The sequence below is a fragment of the Zonotrichia leucophrys genome, chromosome 3 (assembly GCF_028769735.1).
Source record: "Zonotrichia leucophrys gambelii isolate GWCS_2022_RI chromosome 3, RI_Zleu_2.0, whole genome shotgun sequence".
NCBI lineage: Eukaryota > Metazoa > Chordata > Aves > Passeriformes > Passerellidae > Zonotrichia > Zonotrichia leucophrys.
Window position 1 is genome coordinate 12,911,308 of NC_088172.1, and position 20,349 is coordinate 12,931,656.

Genomic DNA, 20,349 nt, shown 5'->3' on the forward strand with positions numbered 1-20,349 from the left:
AAGGAAGGGAAGGGAAGGGAAGGGAAGGGAAGGGAAGGGAAGGGAAGGGAAGGGAAGGGAAGGGAAGGGAAAAAGACATTTTCTCAAATTTCAGGAGGAGGATGGGGGCATCAAATTGACCTTGTTGGCTTAGAAGTCCTCAGCAAGAACCACCCCAGATGGGAATGGATGGCTTTAGCCCCAAGGGATCTGGATAGCCACAACTAAGTTTACCTGGCTTTCACAGGACATCATGTAGAGATACAACTGTTCATACCACCTCAGAGACCGATTAAAATTATTAGTTTTCATATTGGTTATTCCAGGTCATTTTCCTGGGCTCTGCAGATGTTCATTATTTTGTCTGCCTGGAAAAGAGTAAAAGGAATCACATTCCCAAGAGGTGGTGATAGGCCCAGTAGGAGCTGTGGCTGCACTGGATGAGCAATGCTGTGCAGTTGGACTCTAACACTGCGTGGAGCAGCTCTGGATGTGACAGACTCTGGACTGTGAATGGATTCGGCCAAGGGAATGCAGACCTCATTCTTGCTTTTGCTTTTGCAGATGACTCCTGTGTTTGTTTCAGTCATGATAGTCAGAGGAGAGCAATAAACCTAATGACTAATACAATGGAGAACAGAAAAAATATCTGACCTTAGTCATCCTGGAGTTTCCTGAATTTCTAAATTTTCAAGCCTAAAGTACTAATCCATTGTGCTGTGTAACCCCAGTCTCTTGTCCTCATATGCATCATGATTTGAGCAAACAAGAAAAGGTCTTTGTTCCTTTTCACAGTGTTACACTTTGCCAATGTGCTTTTGTGAGAGCACGTTTGCTGCTTGCCCTTCTTGTTGGACTCTTGGCACGGAGCAATGGATACTCTTTGAATCAGGACAATTCTCTACTTAGTGAACAGCTTGAATAACCAAACCACTGGGCTGTAATTCCTGTACAGACTAGGAGAGGACCTGTGGCTAGTCTAGCTATGTAAACCATTGCTGCTTTCATCCTTTCACCTGGTCTGCTTGCTGCCCTGGAAAAGTGTTTGTCACACAGGTGTTAGGAGGAACAGCACCCAGTGCTGAGCCTCATGCACTGGAGAATAAATATTTGCTTCATCCTGTTGACACTGCTGCCATAGTGGGGTTTGCTGTTTGCAAGTAGTGCAGAAAAGTAGCAAGGTTATAGCAGACATGCTTGCTGAGGTACAGCATGAGAATCAGCAATGCCTTTTTGTTTTATCAAAGACTTGTTTTTTTATTTTAAAATTGATTCTTGTAACAGCGGCACATAGTAACACACAGACTGTGTTCACCAAGGAGTATATCAATAACAGTTCCTTTGCTCGGAAAAAAAATATGAATAAGCATAAATGTACTCTCAGGAAGAAAATAGATTTCTGAAAATTCCATATCCAGTTATCTTTCTAAATAAGTATAATCAGCATGAAAGCAGAAAAGGATTTCACAAAATTAAAAGAGGAAGCACAGTCATCACCAAGGCAGATTTATACCACTTTAACTCCATTTTCTTAATTCCAAGGTAAACTCTTCTCTAGCTAAATTATGGCACAGGTTTACAAAGAACAGAGTTTGTGCTGGTATAATTCCATTAATTTTGTCATTTTCAGGAAAACTTGTGGTTTCATCTGGAATACTTTTACATGAGTAATGCATGCTGACCAACTAAGGAGTAACATAGACTTGTTTCACAAAGATTCATGTTTCCCAGGCTTCATCTGGAAAAACATCTTGGATGCATGAGGCATGAGGAATGATAAGCTATTAGATCATAATTGAGTCAAAAAAATAAACTTTTATATATCACCCTACCCATGTTTTGATTACTGTGCTTCCCAGCTGCCAGAAAGCACAAACAGGAGTCACAGAGGAGACAGTTCAAGTAGCTGACACCACTAGACAAACATGCCACAAGGTCTGATGAGGGCTGAGACATTTATTCTCTGGAGTGGCCATGTGGCTGAGAGGGACTAGCCAGGAGCAAGGAGGGTGGCAGCAGTGCCAGGCGCCTGCAGTGCAGCCCTTCCAGCCCATTTCAGCTGGGCTGGGAGAGATGGGCAAATCATCCCTCTTCCCAGCACACTGGGGTGTCCCAGGGCCAGGAATACCTCTGATCTGAAGGAAAATGAATCTTTGGAGGAAAGTAATGCTGCTGCTTTCTGGGGCCTTGCACCCAGCTGGTGCAGCCACTCTCAGAGCGCTGGGCTAAGCGCTGGGCCCTGTCATGATTCCTCACATATTGTTTTACAGCTCACTGCTCTTTTGAGTTAACCCATTTCAAATCAAACTGTGAACTTCACATGAAGACAACACTAGCAGTGTCACCATTAGTTCCAGCCCAAACCTCCTAAACATTTGTTTTATCCCCTGACAGGCAGAACGTGCCTGGAGAATGGTAAGAGAGGTGATGCAGATTAGCTGGCCTACCAAAGGTTTTTCACTCCTGCAGTTGGGAAATCTCTGGTGTTAGGTAAGCACTGGTCACTTCTTTCTGTTGGCAGCATAGAACCAAGCTGATAACCCACAAGGTGAAATACACTGTGGACATAGGAACAACACTCTGGTGTCTCTAGTAAGTAATTTCTAAAGTCCACTGCTCCTATAACAGTGAACAGTCTCCTGCCAAGGTGGTACAAAACTGCTGAAAGCAGCAGTAAACAGGAGCAGGCTCAAACTCATCACAGGTCTTGCCTTGTTTGTAGCCTCACTATGACCAACCAAAATATCTAAAAATGAAATATCACTGAGGGAATACAACACAGAAAGTAAAGTCATTCCCTGAGCTTTGCAAGCCTGCTTCAACCTACTGATGAACCATGGGACAAACAGCAAATACAATTAAGAAATGAGCAAGTCCTTAGCTTTCTACAAGATAAGTTTCAACTTTTCACTTTGAAATTACTTTTTATTTCAAAATTAACTTGTATTTTTAACAAATATGAGATGAGACAAAAAGATTAATGTCCCAAAAGCAAACTCCAAGCTTTGGGTAGAAGTAAACATTTTGGTGTCTCCTTCTGACCTGATGTGGATCTTGAACCTGTCTTCTTTTCAGTAGCCATAATTAGCACAGCTCTGATTTTACTGAAGCAGTAAACTATAGCTACATTTTACATGTGACTAATTAATCTTTCTTTTGTTTTAAAAAAACAAAAAAATTAATCACAATGTAGATACCCTTACAGATTTTATGGCAAAAGGAAAAGAATTAGACAGAGGACCTGTATCTTCTACAAATATAGTCTCCAAGAGACAACAGTGTAAAAAAAGCCATCTGCAGCATCTCAAATTTCAACTGTTAACCAAAGCAGGGAGCAAGTTCCAAATCTCTGTCAGTGGCTCCTTTGTAGGAAGTTTCAGTTGTTGATAGACACAGAGTACCAGCTTGCACATGAATGCCTTGTCATCTGGTGAGACGTGAATTTAACCCCCTCCATTAGACTGGGCTGCCTTCCACCTCCCAAAAGGTTCCTCCTCTGTGAAGTTTAATTGGTTTTAAAGCAAGGAGTTAAAAATAGTCTCTGATTCTAAACCTGGCCTTGGGTTTCACTATCAATTTTGGTGGTTTTACAACAATATTTTTCCTATTGGGGAAAAAAAAAATTCTCTGGCTACACGTATTCTGGAGATTAACCATGCCCAGGACTCCTCTCTGACTGTGAGGCCAGCTGTCCTGGAAAATACTTCAGGCTCTTAAGCCCTCTTAGCATCCATAACATGTTGGCTGCATCCACAGTGCCCACTGGGAATTGCTCCTAGCCCATGCTAACTCCTGAAACGTCTCTCAGATGGGATGGGAGGGTGTTAAGTGCCCTGGCCACAAGTGTGCCAAGGACCACTGCAAGAGTTTAGCAAGGGTACACACATTCACCTTCCAGTGTCTGTGCTCATGCCCCTCACTGTTTAATTTACAACCTCTCCTTTCCCCTGCCTTTACAAACAGAGGAAATGGAAAACTAATCAGCCGTGCTAAGGGAAAGTGCAACTCACCATAAATACACAGTCTGGTGAGAGAAAATAAGCAGTGGGTGGTGGGAAAACAGAAAAAAACCCCGAATTTTTCAAGTTAGATCAAGGCACGCTGAACTCTAGTACTTATTCTAGAGGCATATTTTTAAGTTGCTCCTGAGGGGTATTTTGGTGATAGAGAGGTTCAGCTGGAGCAGGGAGAGACAGAGAAGCTGAAGCACAGGGAGAGGCTGTTCAACATCCTCACTTCACACCAGCCTTATCCTGGCTTTTGCTGGGCTTGGTGGCACAAACCTGGAGCTCTTTTTGTCACTGATCAGGGGACTGGCACTGTGAGGCTCCAGAGTGGCCCTTGCATTATTCAAAGCCCTGGCCTTCACTTGTCATTACTGTTTGCAGAGAGGTAAAAGGAAAGGAGAGTCTTACTTCATTCCTGGCAGTGCCAGCCCAGTGACTGTCATCATTTCCCTGTAATCCTGCAGCTTTCCACTGACTTCAGAACTTGTGGCAAAGAAAGTAAAGAAGTAAATGTCAGCCTAAATGATTTAAATAAGACCAATGTTTCACACTGCTGACAGGGAGCAACACAAAAATCTGCAGATGCCTCACCTGGCATTGAGAATGGCCTCAGCCACTTTAATAGTTTTCATTTTTAGAAACCATATTTGCATGCCTCTTGTAATGTCATGGTTTCAAAATCCCTAGACAACAATTTCTTCACTTGAAAAGAATGAAGTTAAAGAGTTATCCTGCATGTACAGGTTGAGCTGGTTTTGATGGGGCTTTTTAACAGCCTTTTAATGTTAATCTGCTTAAATCTTCACCTGGCCTTTTAATTCAGAGCAAAAATTCAGGCTAAGCTGAAATACAGCATAGTTACTTTGAGTAAGGAAGGAAAGGAGAAAGAAGAAGCAAATAAATATTTCCGCTTAAGCTTGGTCTTGCATTAGCATTACTAGGATTACCTGTTGCCAGATTCTTTAATGTCTGTGGCATCTTAAAATCCAATTTCATCAGGGATAAAATATAAGTTAATTGTGTTTGTCTTGTTGCAACTGGCCAAACACTCTACCTTTCTTAACTTCATTAAATGGGTTTAATTTTCTTTTTTTTTTAACTAGGAAGGATAGAGGAAAACATTCTCAGCCGCTTTTCTTAGAAAGTAATTTCAGTTCAGAGCCATGGAAAGATATTAAAAAGAGATCCAACAAATGGAGTGGGTGTTTTACAAGCCTACATGATATTGAAGTTGTCTGCACTGGTACAAATTCATAATGCTCAGCTTTAAGTATTTCACTTGTGTGACTTAGGTAGAGGTTTCGGTTCCATCCATGATCTGCAGTGTCTTTGAAATGGAGTCTGAGCTCTCTGAGGCCATGTTAGGACTGCAGGTCCATCCTCCTCCTCCTCCTCCTCAGTCAGGCAGCTCCAGTGCCCACTGCTACCCCAGCATGGCTCCTCTTTATCAGGGAAAGCCTCCCCTGGTTATCTTCCCATGGTAGAAGGTAGAGGGTGGTGGTGTTCCATTCTCCCTGGGAGAGTTCATGGCTGGAGGTCTCCGTTTTGCCCCTCTGAGTCAGCCCTGATCTCTCTAAAGAGGCTGCACCCTTAATTTGGGCACATCAGTGAACTGGCTGATGAACTGGGGCTGCATCCAGAAATGCATCATCACAAAGGCCGATGTTGCTGATGGGTGGGGAGGCACTAGCAGGTATTTGGCACCTCGTTATCAGCATCTGACACAGTGCCACACTCGGTGGCAAGTGTGGACCAGGCAGAGGCTGTGGAACCGTGTCTGCCCTCACAGTCCCTGCTATAACCAACCCTGCCAGCTTTGTATTAATGAAGTCACAAACTGGAGTGGCTTGTGTTGTTTCTACAAGGCATCAGACCTGGGCTGCAGGCACACTTCTGCCTGAGAGGGGCAGAGAACACAGTAATTCTAAAAATACTGTGAAGAAATAGGTGAAAAGAGTCAATAGGTGACCCTTACCGAGCTCCCTAACTTGGAAATGAGCTCATTTGGTACTCCAGCTACAACATCTCAATGCTGAACTCTTTTCTTGGGAGGAAGAGTGGGGAGAATTTGGCTGTAATTGTACAAAACAACTAATTTAGGAAAGGGCAATAAAAATGTATCTACGTTAGGTTTCTTTCAGTTATGGAAGGTGAAACTAGAAACTAATTTTTATTAATGAAAAATCTGAAAAAAAATGAATCATAAAATTTTCAAGTTCCTATTTCACATGAGGAGCTGAATGACAGAAAAGCAGAGGAGATCTCTGTTGCTGAAGGGAATTGGTGGGATGTCTCTAAATATTAAGGCATCACTGGGTCTTGGAATACAAATTTTCAAGACTGATTTGACATTTCACAAAATTTTGGTCGCCATCCAAAAAAAAAAAAAAAAGAGAGAGAGAGAGAGAGAGGTGCATATACAGATGGCATATTATTGGTAGGTCAGGTAAGAAAGCAGCACACATTAGAACATCACTGGTTTTCTTTATTTAGTGAAAAGCTGTCTGACCCTGCAGTAATGTAATGTCTCAGCATTCCTTATTTTTTTCCTAAATATTTTTCATCTGCCTTCAAGGAAGTTTAGGTGACAGAAATTACTTGGAGCTGCTTCTCCTGTGTGGTGGACCCAGGGCCAGGTGCTGCTGCTACTGGCAGCTCTGTCATGTCTTGGCTCTGCTGTGACCAAGCTGTGATTGGGAAAGGGCAGATGAGCCAGTTTTCCCCCTTTGAGAAAGCAAATCCACCTCTTGTCATATTCAAGGTGCTATACTCAGTTATCTTAAGGAACAAGATTTCATTTAGTGTTTTGCATGTCACATTTCATTTACTGTTTTATTCCCAGTGAGAATAAACCTCACTCAGTTGAATATACCTAGTGAGAGTGTCTGAGTGAGCTCACTGCCACTGCTTCCTGTGGTGCTATTCACTACAGAGACCACAGACAAGAGCTTTTCCTTATCTGCATTTGTCCACACACAGACTGCATGAATCTCAGAGGTAAGAGGGTTTTTTCAGACCTGCCGGAGGAAAGTTAAAGGGCAGCTCTCCAGAGCATCCAAGAGCCAACTGCTAAGCACAGCTGTGCCAAAAAAGCAAGCTCAAACTAAACAGCTGAACCTCCACTGTATATATACTGAAAATATTTCCCAAGGCTTTCAGAAAAGTTAGAATTATGTCCCCATGTTGAATAAATATTTCCTTGCTTTTACTAATTAAGAATATTTTATACCTTTAAACCTGAAAGACTCTGCTAAATGAAACGGAATTTGAGTAATACATACACCCTATGCCCCTATATTAAATTATGCAACTCATTTAAGCAAAGTAAATTCAGAAACATGGTAAATTCAGAAACATGGTATCCATCTTTTCAATTCATGCTGAACAATATCATTGACTGCAAAAAACCCAACATAAATTAAAAACAAAAAAAAAAGAAAAAAATCAACCAGCAGTTTGTGAGTGAGTTCTAGGCCTGCAAAACCACCCTGATGTGAAATGGCCAGAGAGTTTAGAGAAACCCTGTACAGCTGGCAGATGGCCACGAGCTCAGCCTAAGGTGGCTGTCATGCTTGCAAAAAATATCTCTATTCTGACTGTTCTTACTGGTACTGCTATTAGTTTTTGCCATCAAGAAAAACCAAAAGCCTGCATGGAAAAGGGCTCAGAGCACATCCCAGTGTTGTGGAATGACTTGGCTGCAGCACTGGATTTCCAGGCACTAGAATTCACCCTGTGGAAGCAGCAAACACCAAGGATTTGACAAACCTTGGACTTGTTAGATAAGCATACATGTCAAAGACAAAGGATTACAATCAAAGGGATAGGAAAGCCTAGAAAATAAAAATACTGGCAGAACCCAACATTTAGGAATGTGGTACAAAAGTCATGAACTGGTGTGGCAAGTCCCCTGTCCTCTGCTCAGCCAGAGTGTGACACAAGGTCTTGGAAAGGATTTTTGCAGGTAGTCAGACAACTATTTAAACAAGCAAGAACAAGGTTGGGGAGCTCTGTGTAAATACTTGCCACTGACTGATCTCTTATACCTTGAAGAAGCATTTCTAGAAAGGAAAAAACCCTGAAAATGGTTCTTCTCATTGTGTATTCAAAAAAGCTGACAAGTACCATTATATTGGTCTTTCTCAAACCTCAGAGAAACTTTTCTAAATGTCTATACAGGCAAATATTAAATAAATGGCTTGCTGAAATAATGGAACTGTTGTTGGACTTTATAACACATGCATATTTTTAAAAGAATGAAAGAAAATACTGGGAGGGAGAGTAATTTTTTTTGTTAATTGTTTTGAAGTCCATAACTAGAAACACATCGTTACCAGTTTGTACTCACATCAATTTTATATCAGAGAAAAATAAAGTTTTGTTTGTTTAACATCATTAGATAAAGCAGTAACTGTATAAATTTAAGAAAGCAAATTGCTTATGCCAAGTTAGTGTCAATTAGCATTATGGATGACAGTTTAAGGAGGATTAGATGATGTATTGCAGGTTTGAAACAACTAAAAATAGAAAAGCCATACAAGCCATAAAAGTTGCACAATGTGCAACTTTCAGTTCCAGGAAGATTGTGTTTGCAATCCTTGACTACAAATGGAGCTGCTTTCTGACTGTTGGGATAGATCTTCTGGGACCATAATTAATACAGATAGTCCCGAGCTTTCCAAATGACTCAGGCATTTAAAAATATGATGTGATATTGGGCTTAAAGCAGTGAAATTTTTATAAAATAATTTAGTGCTTGCCTTCCAGTTTCTGAGCTGGGTTCACAGCTCCAAAGTATGTTCTAGCACCTTGAGGAACTTTAAAACTGGAAATAAAGAATGCTGTATAACCAATGTGATACTAGCAATGGGGCTTTTAAAAGACAGAAAAATCCAAGATGAATATTGTAAGACATGTCATATGGTCATAGGATTCCATGGTGCCTGGTCCTTGTTACACTAAGTCCTTAACTCAGGATGCTTATTTTTAACTCATTGTGCTAAAAAATTTCAGAGAAAATAATGCTCATTGAGGATGTCCTTGGGAACTGTCAACAGTCCCCAAGGGTTTAACAGCTCTGCAATTCAGATGAGCCTTTGAAAAACTCTTGGTTTTCATGTTCACATGGTCGTGGTTTGAAATAAGTCATTTTGGCTACCTCCTGGAGCTAACATCTGCAGAAAGCTCAGGTACTGCTTTCCAGCCGTGCTATTGCAACACTGCTGGGTGTTATTTATTTAGGAGCGTGGCTCCAGCTGGGAGCTGTGTCAGCAGAGTGGCCCGTGCTGTGCAGGAATACCTGAGTCAGGGATGCTCCCAGGGCAGGGGCTCCACTAGAATCTGGGTCCGGAGTGGGGAGGAGGGAGTCGAGGGTAGAGGTGTCCCTGTGCCATCTCTGCTGCTCCCACCTGAGGCTGGCTGGGGTCCCTGCTGCTCCCTGGAGAAGAGAAAAGGCTCAGGGGCCACATGCCAGGAGAAAGAGAGCAGCAGCACATTCTGCTTGTCTGCCAGCCAGCCAGCAGGCCAGCTAGAAAAGAGAGGTTTCCACATCTTAAGGGGCTTGAAAATACTAATATTTTTTATTAGAGACTCCTGTTGGCTTTATCCTTGTGTTTCCAAAGCTGTGACAGTGCACAGTGGCCTGAAGAATCCAGGAGGATTTGCAGGTATGATACAGTACAGCAACTGGGTGGTGACACCTCACACTCCCTTTGCCTCCAAAGAGCCGTGCCACAAGTCACAGCTTTCTGCTGTAATTCGGCAATCGACACCAAGAAACCCCTCCATCCCAAAAAAGCAGCTGTAACGAGGGGAAAAGCTGGTAGGTGGAGTGCTGGGCTCCTCACTGAGCAGAGCATGTGCAGGGCAGTGACACAGCGTGGGGACAGGACAGCAGAGTATCAGTGACACTGCAGGCAGCCTGCAGCACAGCTGCCACCTGCAGCACAGCAGACATGGTTTCTGTCACAGCCCACGGAACAAAGGAAGATTGGGGACATGGTGACAACTCCAAATGCTGTGGAGGTACAGAGGATGTGCAGGGAACCAGGAGCTCTGCTCCAGGAGAGCTGGGGATGTTGCTGGGCCTATGGGGATCAGAGCCATCGCGCTGGACAAAGGCAGGGTCTCGTGGTGATAAAAGCTCATTCATGCATTTGTTTGGGTTGCCTAAACAAACAGAATCGTGGACTCCCTGACCCTCCTGACTGAGCAGCATGGTTATGGCATAGACAAAGTTCTGCAGGTCAAATACACTCCAGACACAGCTGGCATGGAAACACCAGAGCCGGTGGGTCTGAGCAGTGCTGCATCCAGGCAGGCCCAGTGGCAGAGCTCACAGAGATTCTGAGGGCTGTGAGACCATGGAGGTCTTTCCTGGGCTAGGAAATCATGGTGTTCTGGGGGGCTGTGATCTTTTTAAATAAAACAGTAACAATTTTGTTCACATCTACAAAATGACTGTTATTTAAATAATTTATGTAGTTCTAGAAACAGTATAGCCATACAAGGAACATTACCATTCAAGGAACAAAGCACTACTGCACTAAGTTAGTAGCAGTCAGAGCAGTGTATGACCCATTTGCCTATTATTTCTTACCAAACTGTATGTGAGTTCTTGCAAAATAGTAACTATCCACTTGGTATTTGTATATTTTTTCCCTCGCTCTAAGTGGAAAGAACAAGATCTATTGCATTATGGGCAATATAAGGAGAGTTACAGTAATGAAATCTTAACCAGCTGTAATTGGTGCATACATATTAAGGAAAACTTAGCTTAACAGGAAGGTTATTTTACTGAAAATATTTTCATTTTCTAGAAAATTTGCTTAGAGAACTTCAATCTTGAGCAGCAGCTACTTCTTGGAAAAGATTGAGCAATCACCTATTTATTTATTTATGAATAGCAGAAAGCATTTCCTACATGTGCAAGAATTCGGGTTATCACACTGTTATACCACAAGCTCTGAATCACATCTCTCATGACAATCCACAAGAAGCAGAACAGAGATAACTTGTATGAGACACATGGGATTTACACTAATTAATTCTTTGGCCTGTGAAAGATTTGTCCTTCAAAAAATTCAGTGAGTTTTTTTTCATTAATTTGAATGGAGGAAGGATCAAGACTACTGTCTTTAAAAGTATCTAGACCTAGAAAAAGAAAATGAGACATGTTTTTGCAATGAAGAGCTGAATTTGCAATGCAATTCACACAGTGCAAGAAGCAAAGAAGAGTTTGCTATCAACAAGCACATACTAATTATTAAGATACAAAAAGGGTGGACCAAGGCTTAGTGGGTCAAATTCTGACTTCATTTGCCTTTACTCTTCTGAGTTTAAAGAGGTTACTCTGGATTTTCATCAGCCTAAATGAGACTGAAGTCTGATGTTCTGTAAGCAAACAAAAGTGGCGTTATTCATGATTCACAGAAACCTTGTTCACTGAACACATTGTTTAAAAATAGGCCCTTAAGGGTACTTCCTTTCCTTTATTTATTGTTTTAAAGTCATTTTACAAGAGTAGTAATAACACCTATATCTTCCCAAGAAGAGACATCCTGGAACAGAGATAGGATTTAAGTAATTTCCATCCTCTAATTCTTGGCCAAGCAGCAGGATAAGGTAGACACAGTACACTCTTTTTCCATTAAGCATTAAAATATGTCAAGATAATATTTATGCCTATACATTTCTTCTTCATTTTAATTAAGTGATGACACAGTAAATAGTGAGCAAAAGAAAGAGTCAAGGTGAACATCACTGTAGCACTTAAATTATTCCCCATTGTACATCATTGTGTTGTATTAAGAAGCCCATGAGCTTTTGCTGCTGAGCTGAATACTGATATAGCTGATACTTCATTCACAGACATCACACAGGTGCCTCAAAATGCTCTTAAACCCCTGTCAGACTAATGAAAGACAAAGCTTTGGTTGCAGACTCCCTCGCAAGCAACTTAAACCTAGCAGGGCTGCAATGGCATCACAGCTTTTTGGGCTGCCTTTTCCATCCCAACTGTTGAGAGTTTTATCATGTGATAAAAGAAACAGAATAATTTTTGTTTGTTACTCTCAGCAGAGTAGTAAGAAGCTATTGATTCTCTGTAGATTAGTTTTGGAGAAAGCCTCTCATCTTTCCTCGTTCACAGACACGTGTTCCCTCTCCCCCAGTGGAGATGGATCAGGAAACCAAACGTAGCAGAAAGAAAGCTGAAGTTTTCTTTGGTAGGTTTGCCAAGAAGCCCTAATGTAAGGGGTCAGTGAAAGTCCCCATATTCCCATTGATCTACAAGCCACCATTCCCTCCCAGGACTTTCAAAGGAAAAGCCAGGGAAAGCAAAGAGCTCTCAAAGCTGCTTTTTACTCCAGGCCCCAGCAGCTACACTGGAGATTGCACAACAAGGGGCAAGTCCTGGGTAGACAGTCTGGTGGGCTACTGTGAAGGTCTGGCTGTGCACAGTCAGTCAGAATGGGACACAAAATGAAGCTGATTTGTCAAGCACCCTACACCCTACACCAGCACCACTGGACAAGGCCTTGGGATGCAGGAAGGGGCACCTCCTTCCCACGACCCACAGGCCACTGCGGGGGCAGGAGCCGTGTGACAGCTTCCACCATCAAATCAACTCTTTGACTATCACTGTTATCATCAGAAGTGTTTGTTAGAATTACAGTTCCATTTAATTTATTATCAGTGCCCCAAGAACCCAGGACCCCACATTAGCCCCCCTGGGGCCACCAGTCCCAGTCCCAGGATTGCCACACAGCCACACACAGGCCAACCCTGCCTGCCTGCCCATGAGGGCACCAAGCAGGGCCCACAGCCCATCCTGGGCTCTTCCTATCTCCAGGAATGTGCCTGATGCCAAGGCCTGGCGCTGTCCCCAGCTGTCTCCCTCAGGTCTCTGTTCCCCAGGGGATTGCATCCCCAGTCCTCAGAAAGCAGCCCCTCCTGCATGTATTTCTTTAATTGTCTTCTTAACTGCTTGTATTCACAGTTGGGATTCTCCTTTGCTCTTGTTCAAGTGTTTTAAAAGTTTTTAATTTTCATTGATCTTCATATGTGCATGTAGTAGCTTAAACTTGTGCTTCCCTTTTCCTACCTATATTACAAAAGCTCTTTTTGCCTTCTGCCACAGGGCAGAAAAACGGAACTCAACCTGTTTATTCCTAAGAAAAGAAGGACTGTAGAAAAACATATGCTCCCCCAGTATCTCTCCTTTACACTTACAGATACATCCTGTTCTGCAGTGATCCTGATGCCAAGCACTGGGATGTCAGGCTCAGAATGACTGGAGAAAAGTTTATCTCTGAAGTTCCCCTTGAAACTTGATTAAACTATCAACTCAGTGAGGATTACAAGTAAAACAGCCAAAAAAAGATTGCTGTCACAGTCTTATTATCTGGCAGTCAGGAGTCTTCTGGAGTTTTCCAAGAAGCTATGGCACAAGAGACATGGGGGACACTGGATTTGACCAAACATCCTTTTCTCTGTGGTCCAGGGAGGTGGTGGGATCAGTTGTACCCACATTCTCTTCTGCTTTCCATTGGGTCACACCAACAGGAGCACTCTGCAGAGGTAATTCCAGGGTAATTCCAACCCTCTGAACTCTGTGACTGAGATTTCTTAAGAGCAACATGTGAATGAAATTGTGCCTTCTCCAGGAAAGGTTCATCACATATTATACAGTGTTCATAGGAATTTGCCCAGTCAATAATTGTAAAAGTTTGCCAAACAAACTTTCAAGATGCCAGGCCCATTTCTTCAATTATCACTGTCAGAAATCTAATGAACTGCATACAACGGTGGCTGAAGGTCTCAACCAAATAAAAATTTTCATTGGTTTCCCAGATTTTGATTGAAACCCTAAAACCTTTCATACTCCAATTTCAATCAACAACTTGGGGAGGCGGAGGGGGACCCACATTATGTCTAATGCAGATCCCCTCAGATGATTCAAAACCTTTACTCAACCTCCTAAATATTTGGCACAGCACATCCTTGCAAGCCTGAAATTATTACTCTGTTTGCTGTGGTTTCTTTTATTGTGCTGTTATGCAAGACTGTTGTACTTTGTCATTTGTAGCACATTACCTCAGACTTGTCCAGGTACAAAGATGGACTTCTGGGATGATCAGGGTAATGGAGAGCCTATCATATGAGAAGACAGAATGAAGAGCTTGGCTTGTTTAACTTGGCAAAATAAAGACTGTTAAGGGATCCAGTTGCTGTGTGTAAATATATCACAGAGGCAAACATCAGGGAGATGGGAGAGCCATTTCAACTAAATGACAGTGTTGGCAGTGGAACCCAATGGCATAGATTGACCAGAATTCAACCTATGTGAGAAACCTAAAACAGGTTCTCATATCAGGCAATGGGATTTGGGAACAATTTTCCAGCTGGAGAAAAAGCAGCAAAACTCCTAAATACACTCACAGTGGAACTTGATAAGTGTATGAGGGAGATGATAAAACATGATTCCTGAAATATTATAACAATATATTTGATGACCCATTAGATCCTTTCCAGTCCTCTGTTGCCATATAAAGGTATAATATCTCATGCAGATTCTGTACACATCAGTCATGTATGCTTCAAAACAAGATATGCCAGCATACTTTATATGTTTTAAGCTATTTAAAAACAAACCAAACCAAACCAAGAACTCTAACCAAATAGTTCAGTTTAGTAAGTGTATTTGTTCAGGGTAGGGATAAAACTTAAAATAATTTTCTCTCCCACAGTGACAACAAATTCAATAGAACCCAAATATATTACAAAATAAAAATATTTTACATTCACTTGTCCAACACCAAAATTCCTAAGATTATTGATAATTAGTTCTACTTGTCATCTAGAACTGTTTAAGCTTTATTACATTTTTTATAAAATATTTTATCCATGGATTTAAAACCTTTGCAGCTGAAGTTCAACTGTTATTTATGGTATTCTGCTCTAAGCTATAAATTAATTAAGGACAAGAACATTTTTGTGCTAATGCATTTTATGTTGGAGGGTATCCAAAAGATATAGCCAAGGGAACAGAATTATGATTGTTTCTAATTTATGTTGGTCATAGCATGGGTTGAACACATGAGAGGGAAGACTTTTTTAAAAACAGAGTCGTCTGGTTTTGGAGATACTTCTTTATTTTCATGCTTACAAGGTTTCTTATGCTAAGCTTGAAATAGAAACGTATGAACTCTACAAAGCAGAACATTTCTTGGGTAAAAATAAACAGTTTGTAAAAATCTACTTCCACCAAAATCAGTAAAACGGTTTCATAAAAATTAATCATTTATGAATTCATGAAATCATAATAATTTATGAAAAGTTCTTCTTTCTAAATGCAAACCCACACAGACACACACAGAGAGCCCCTGAGAATGGGACCCAACTATAGCCATGACAGTACTACACATAGTTTCACTTTCCTGTAGCTCTTTCTTGAAATTTTGATGAAAATACCAGCATGCTATCTTCATATAGCTCAGTGAAGGCAAATTTCACTCCAAAGATGCCCCAAAATTACTGTAATATCATATCTTATGGTAATTAATAATATCAAATTCTGATTCGCTCTACTCTCAACTAAGATGGCCTCATAAACCTAGCTTGAGGTTTCCTGGTTTTGTTAGCAGTTCACTGTCTTAGCCAGCATTAAAAAATAGTTAAAAATCTCTCACCACTTTCTTGCAAGCAATGCTGAATTCAGCTCTCGAGATTCAGCATTAGATACTCAGGAAGAAAGGATCCAGGAGAATGGAAAACATATCTCCATTGTCATCAGTTAATGGATGGCTTAGGACCTGAATTACTGACTTCTAACATCTTTTCCTCTCTTATATAAAAATTATTCTGAAAGCATTCTAAGTTTCTGACTTTAATAGAAGACAGTGACAATCAATTTACATATATCTACATAACTTTGCATGCATTTCTTCATTTTAATTTTTTGTTTTATCATTTGCACATTCACTTATATTGTGAAGGAACATCCACCCATCCATCTTCTCTAGCCTCTTATTATTCAACATCCTTCCTCCATGCCTCTTCACACCTTTGTCTCTCAAGTAAACAAATCAAAAGTTTCACTTTTGACTCTGACATTGCTGGTGATTTTCATCATAGCCTCTGTTCCTGCTCCCATTTGTGCTGGTTTTGGCTGGGATAGAGGTAATCACAGTAGCTGGTATGGGTCTGTATTTTGGATTTGTGCTGGAAACAGGGCTGATAACACAGGGAGGTTCTCCTTACTGCTGAGCAGAACTTGCACAGAGTCAAGGCCTTTTCTGCTCCTCACCCCACCCCACCAGTGACGAGGCTGGGGGTGTGCAAGGACTTGGGAAGGGACACAGCCAGGACAGGTGACCCCGACTGACTAAAGGGGCGTCCCATACCACATGGTGTCACCTTCAGCTTTTAAAGCTGGGGGAGGAAGAGGGGAAAGGGGAACATTTGGGGTGATGGCATTCATCTTCTCATGTGACTGGCACCCATGATGGGGCCCTGCTCTCCTGAGGATGGCTGAACACCTGCCTGCCCATGGGAAGTGGTGGATGAATTCCTGCATTTGCTTTGCTTGCATGTGCGACTCTCACTTGACCTGTTAAACTGTCTCTACTTCAACCCACAAATATCCTCACTTTTACTCTTCTGATTCTCTCCCCATCCCACTGTGGGGAGGAATTGAGTGGCTGTGTGGGGCTGAGCTGCCAGCTGGGATTAAACCATGACACCGTTATATATGATTAAGTATTCTATCAGAAGAGATAGGCATTTCTCAAGTTCCTGATTTGCCTCAGCAGTCCACATGACACATATACATCAAAACAGCCATGTTTCCTCCTTAAACTGCTACTTTTAAATTTTCCTACTTAAACTGCTACTTTTGTCTCAAGCAAAATTAGTTCTTGATTTGAACAGAAACTGTCCACATGCTTTGAACTCTTTCAGAAGCAAATTGGTCATGAGTAAATGAAGACTGATCAATTTTCAGAAGACTGATATTCTGAAATATTTTCTCTTACAGGAGAAAAATGTCTGTGCTAATTTTTAGAAAAAAAACTTGATCCATATTGAAAAGAAAAAGTTATATACTATCTGACACTAGATTCTGGATTTACACATTATTCTGGGAAATTCTGATACAATTCTCATGGGCCACATTATTTTGTTCATGTTTGAACGTCAGAAACAAGACATAGCTTCACAAAGGAATCTCCAGCACTGTAGGTTTTAAGTCCCTATTGTGACTGGTCAAACTGCTAGTTTCTGTGCTCCTCTGAAATATTAGTCAGAAACAGTGTAAGGATGGTCAGAAAGTGTGCGATACTAACTCTAGGTTTAGAACCCTGGACAACAATTTCATATGCTTATGTGCTTCCCTTTTTGTTTGTTTGTTTTCATTTTCTGTGGAAGACAAATCTGTTCTCAAGGATCTCTCAGTTATCAGATGATTTCTGTGCATCATGGCAGCCAGAGAGCATTTGCTTTGCCTTTCCTTGGTGATCCACAGCGCAGGGATCTGAGCTCTGCAGGGCTCTGGCACTGACTGCCTTCCATCCTGGCTGTGTCTGGGAAGAGGGCCAGAAAGGTGAGTGATGCTGAACATCTTTCAAACCCATAGAGTTCTAGTAGAAAACTAATCTATGCTCCTATCACATTTGGCACCTGCTCTCTTTTGCTTTTGATTATTGTTGCTTTACATGGGCTTTGAAGCAGTCTCCACCAACAAACAGAACAGGATGGTTCTTCACACACTGAAGCGCAGAAATACAGAATGCCTTCTCCACGAATGCAGAAGTTAACATGACTTGGGAGGAGACATTCTTGGCACAAATACTCACTTATGGTTGCTACCCAGATAAACCACATCAGGTTAGGGCAATCTCTTGAACTGAAAATAGCTGGAGACAGAAAAAGTGCTTTGGGGAAGTTTCAAATCCTTGCCATGCACTTGCTTTCCCCTGCTGGCAGTTTTCAGCTGCTGGTTTGTGTGTTGGTTGGTTTGTTTGCTTGCCCAGAGTGGAGCACAAATGCAATCCCCAGCTGCCACTAATTATGCTGCAGAGTTCCTTGCAGCTGATTGAATTTCAGGGGCCCACACAGAGAAGCCTTGAACCTCACTTTGGGAAACCAGTGGTGGCTTACTACTAATTCAGTAGACTTCCCTCTTTTCATCTGATTGCTTATGACAAGACGTGGAAGTAAAACTGAAGGACTTGATGCTTAGCTCTTTTAAATTACTGTGTCTTGGCTGGTACCCTTGAAAGCAGGCTTCTTTGTCCCACTGTAGTTCTGACATGAAAAACATACTGTTATCTCAGCAAGGATGGTTTATTGAACTGTTTTGTTCAGATACAAAGGACTCCTATTTTTAGAACCAAAACTGTAATTTATACCCTACAACAACAAAAGCCAACTGTATCCTGAGCTGAGGTACACAAAAAATTATAATACCTCCCGGCAGGTATCTGGAGCTGACTTTTGTTAGTCTTAAACCACAAAAATTTATTGCCATTACTAAGCAGTTCAAATGTGAAAGCTATTCTTGCAAAACAGTCACTAATGAGCCTGCAAATAAGAACAGAGCAGCAGGGAACTGCAAAACGTTATCTCAAAAGTACTTGCCTCACCCTCAAATGAAATCCAAAAGCAACTCTTCCCATGGACAGAAAAGAAAGGCAGAGCACGTTGCTTGTTGCTGAGCATGTGAACAAATTGCATACCATAGCTCAGATGTCACAGCACTTTTTCAATAACACTTTTAAGCTTTTGCTAATGCCTCAAGCACCTAAAATTAAAGGTGAAATATGTTGGATAGGAAGGATCTTAATCTTACGTGTATTTAGATATTTATATTTATTGATGTAACAGTTGTTTCTCAGAAACTGTTCTGTTGAATTAGTGCTAGAGCTGCAAGTTTTTAAACAATCTGCATCTAAATTTTTGTAAAGCCAAAAAACTATTTAAGATAAAAGTAACAGAAACATAAATTATGTTTCCAGAGCTACAATTTAAAAGTGTATTGAGTTGCTTCTGAATTGCAAAACAATCTTATATCTGAAATCATTAGCAATGTTCACGGTGCATGTCACAACTAAAATTCCATTTAAGCATATTTTTAAAATTATCTCTTCTTTCACTTAGCCATTTTGTTCAAGAATCTCTTTCTCATGGATGGGTTGGTAAAATATGCATCACTCAAAGCTCTGTAAAGAATGCAGCCTCTGCTCTGCTTTATGTCAGGTCATTTCATCAGCTCTTGGAGAAGGATTTGAAAGGCATGTTGGCAGATGAAAGTCTCTTGGTTTGCTCTAAAACTGTGATTTTCAAACTTTAACAAAACATGCACTGAACACAGGGCATTGAAAACTTGTGGAAGAAAATGGGTGGTCATTTTTACTTTGTGCTATCATTTCAGGATGGAGCTGCCTCTGAGGCTCTGCTTCACTTACAGGAGTGAGCAACACTTGGGGCTCTAAGGCACCACCACAGTCCTTTCACAGGAGAGGAAGGCCAAGGAATTCATCTGGTCAGTCCTCATGAGCTGCAAGTTCCAATGCTCTACTTTTGCATGGAACAGTGCAGAAGGCCCTGCAAGGCCTGATATCCCCACAAACATGAGTTGTGTTCTCTATTCTGCTGAAGGGCTCAAAGTGGTTCTTTGAGTTTCTGGTTGGTTTGTTGGCTGTTTACAGTTTAGTTCTTGATGTATCAAGAAGTTTTGGGGATTTTTTTCCTGATGGAGCTTTTTTGTATGAGTTTTATGTGTTATTCATTGAATTGCTGTTCAATAAAAAACAGTCCTCCAAAAGCACATATGGTTAAAATTAACTTTTTCTATTGGCTTTTTTTTTCTTACTTACATGTTGCCTTTTGAAAAGGAGATAGTCCTGTGAAATCATGCACCCAATTGTGCTTTTAGCTCTAAGCACCGTTTGTCCATTAGGAACTAAGAAGACCCAATGAGGTGTTATTAGCTTCGACTCATCTGACTGAAGCATCATCTGCTGTGCTCATTAATGAAGGTAGTTCAGGTGGAAACACTGATCCCTGAGCTTTATTAAAATTGTCTCTGTTGTTTTTACTCATCTAATGAAAAGAGAAAAAGGAAAGTAGATAGTAAAAAAAGATGCATACAGAGGATATATACTAAAATAATGCCTAAGGAATTAACTCAAAAAATCACTTTAAACATGTGTCACAATATTTTTTCCAATGCTAGAATTTTTCAGTGTTAGAAGTTCAAAATATGCTTGGAAAACAGTCTCTCTAGCTGTAATCTTAGAAAAGTCTGATTCAATAATAAGAAGTATAGCTTTATAATGCAGAAATGTTTTGTGTGATTGTTCAG

At 41.1% G+C, this 20,349-nt stretch overlaps 1 protein-coding gene across 7 annotated transcripts in view; it reads right to left on the minus strand.

The window, feature by feature from the left end:
* The window catches only part of FILIP1 (filamin A interacting protein 1), a 108,139-nt gene that overhangs the window by 65,308 nt on the left and 22,482 nt on the right, over nucleotides 1-20,349 (minus strand). For 4 of the 7 annotated variants that reach the window (XM_064707409.1, XM_064707407.1, XM_064707412.1 and 1 more), the window contains exon 2: nucleotides 9,286-9,423. The exons of the other annotated variants lie outside the window; for them this stretch is intronic. The gene's annotated coding sequence lies outside the window, so the exon portion shown is untranslated. The remainder of the gene's footprint in view (nucleotides 1-9,285; nucleotides 9,424-20,349) is intronic. 7 annotated transcript variants of the gene reach the window in all.